Source organism: Mandrillus leucophaeus, unplaced genomic scaffold (genome assembly GCF_000951045.1).
Source record: "Mandrillus leucophaeus isolate KB7577 unplaced genomic scaffold, Mleu.le_1.0 Scaffold644, whole genome shotgun sequence".
NCBI classification, from domain to species: Eukaryota; Metazoa; Chordata; class Mammalia; order Primates; family Cercopithecidae; genus Mandrillus; species Mandrillus leucophaeus.
The window spans coordinates 949,654-952,351 of NW_012106964.1; positions in this window are offsets into that span (position 1 = coordinate 949,654).

Genomic DNA, 2,698 nt, shown 5'->3' on the forward strand with positions numbered 1-2,698 from the left:
CTCCTCTGTGGGGTCATCCTGAGTCTTCTTTAGGAGAATCTTAAGAGATAACGTCCCTGAGGAACCTCTGTCCAGTAATAGAGTTTTTTTCCTTTTTTTTTCTAAAGCGCTGTCCTCTGAGAGGCGTCTGTCCCCACCACCCGCCCTGGGGAGCTGGGAGAGTTCCTAAGAGAATATCTCAGCTTCATAACTGCTGCAGAGGGGAGCTCCCTGACCATGACCAGAGCCTCTCTCAGGGGCGCATGTGAGGCTGGGGGACAGAAGGGAATGGGAACATGGCTCCCGGCTCCGGGTGGCCATGGAGGGGTGTGTGGAGGGTGTGGTCCCCAGGGTTTCTCCCCCCGTGCCAACAGCTGCCCCTGGAGAGATAGGCCCGGCGCTTTGAAGAAAACTGGGGGCCTGGGGCCTGGGCCACTGGGCTGAGGCCTTGGTCTGGGACCCCGTCTCCGGCCATGGAAAATGGTCCTGGCACAGAGCTGGAGGGCTGGCGGCCCGGCCTAGAGAGAAGGCCCCTGTGTGTAACTACCTCGGTGGCCAGCGGGGATGACCACAGGTGGCCTCCTTCAGGGGCTTGGGCCCCAAGCGCCCTCCCTGCTGGACAGCCTGGCTTTCAGGACTCTACGGAGACCCTGGGGCAGGCCTGCTGCCCCTCTGTTCCCTGACAGGACCCCCAGGCTCACTCCTTCTCCAGACCTCCAGAGGGCATTTGGGGTGAGGGTGGGATGAGGCAGAAGTAGGGGAGGGACAGAAACTCTGACCCAGGCCCCCAGGCTCCGGAGGGACACAGGAGTTTCCCAGTCCCCAAAAACCCTGCAGACAGTGGAGGACCCTCTAGAAGAGGGGCTGGAATTGGCCTGGGGGACCCAGGGACAGAGGTGACAGGGCCAGGCTTGGCTGGGCAGCCATTGGTCTAACCAGGCTTTACAGGGCCATTCTTGGAGAAGTGGAGCTCAGTGGCACACAGCTTCTCAGGGGCCTGCGGTGCAGCCAGCCAGGCACAGGGACCAAGGGGTCCGAGGTGGGGCAGAGCATGGGTGAGAGTCAGGTTCTCCCAGGAAATACTTGGAGAGGGCCGGGGAGGAGGAGTTGGGGGCGCCATGGGTGTGGAGTGGGGGTGGCGCCATTGGCGGGAGCCACGGCCAAGGCCTAGGGGAGGTTTTGTGGAGAACGGGAGCTGGGAGCAGCTAAGTCAGGACCCTGGGGAGGTGGGTGGGAGGAGCTGCCACCTTGGGGACCCCGAGGCCCTGTGGGGTGAGCATCTCAGGAAAAGCAGGCTGAGGGTTGGGGTCAAGGCACCTGTGAGTGAGCCAGAGTGAGGGGAGGAGCAGCAGGGCCCTGGAGTGGAGTCCAGGGGATGCTCTGAGCCCAGGGAGAAGCAGCTGTGTCCTGGAGTGAGGACAGGGCAGAGACAGACTAGGGGTTGGGAGGCCATGAGAAGGGCTGGAGCCAGGCACAAGGGTCTGCCCCACTGGTGTCTGAGAAAGGACTCCCACAATGTTCCCAGAACTTGGTCTGAGTTCCTCAGTGTGCACCAGTCACTATTAGCATGGACTGGAAAGCTGGACGTGGAGTACATGGAGATCCAGACTCCACGGGATGAGGCTGAGCACAGCCACACCTCCCCAACAAAGGGGACACCGAGCCCAGAGAGTGGCTGGCTCTGCAGAGGCCCCCCAGCACCTGCGGTGGCTGGTCTGTGCCTTTCACCTGTGGACGCTGCTCCCCGCCATGCCACCTGAAGTCCACAGAGGGGATGGGGGACTGTGGGCCTGGGGCACGGGGTGGCAGAGGCAACGTGGAGCTTGTGCGTGGGGAGGGGCCCCATCTTGGTGGGACACAGGGTGGGCGTGCACAGGTTCCTCCCCCGTCTCGGCTGAGCCCTGCTGCAGCCCACGGCTCCCCGAGCAGGGCTGTCACCCGCCGACTCACACATCCTGCATAGAATAATTGAGTGCCCAGAATGTTCTGTCCTGCATTGGCTTGGGAAAGGGAGAAAAAGATGTAACCAAGGTTGTCTTCAGCCCTGAGGGCTCAAAGCCCAGGAGGGGAGACAGGCTTGTCAAGGGAGAGCCATCCAAAAAGGCCAGTGGAGAGAATCAGGGCAGGCCTCCCAGAGGAAGGGGCTTTGGGTTGGAGCTGAAGGCACAGACAGGAGTTTGCTAAGTGGTGAGGAAGGAAAAGTTCTTGCAGCAGAGGGAATGGCATTAGAAGGCACGGAGTGGGACAGGTGCAGCCGTTCCCGGGGCCGGAGCACTGGGCGCGATGGCCGGGCCCGGGAGAGCCACGTGGCTTCCGCCGCAGAGCAGCGAGTCGGTGCCGGTTGGTAGAGCTCTTTAGAAACGTGGGGCTGGGGAGCTAAGGTTTTATCTTAGGACTGAAGGGAGGCTTCACAGTAGCACAGCGAGGACAGGAGGCTGACGGGCCGAGGGGCTGCGCAGGTGGGAGCCTCCCTTCCTTCTGCTGGACTCCACAGGATGCCCTTCCACTCAGCAGCCGTGGTGGCCTCTGTGTGGCCCCCGCCGGAAGACAGCACGAGGGGGTCGAGGAGACCCCATCCAACTCCAGGTCCTTCCCTTGCATTTCTCAGGCTCTGCAAGGGGCACTCAGCAGCACGTCCTAAAAAATCCACTGTGCCTCCTGTCCCCGCCCACCCAGGCCGCAGCTGCTTCCGTGTCTGTCTCCTCTGCCTCCCTGGAGT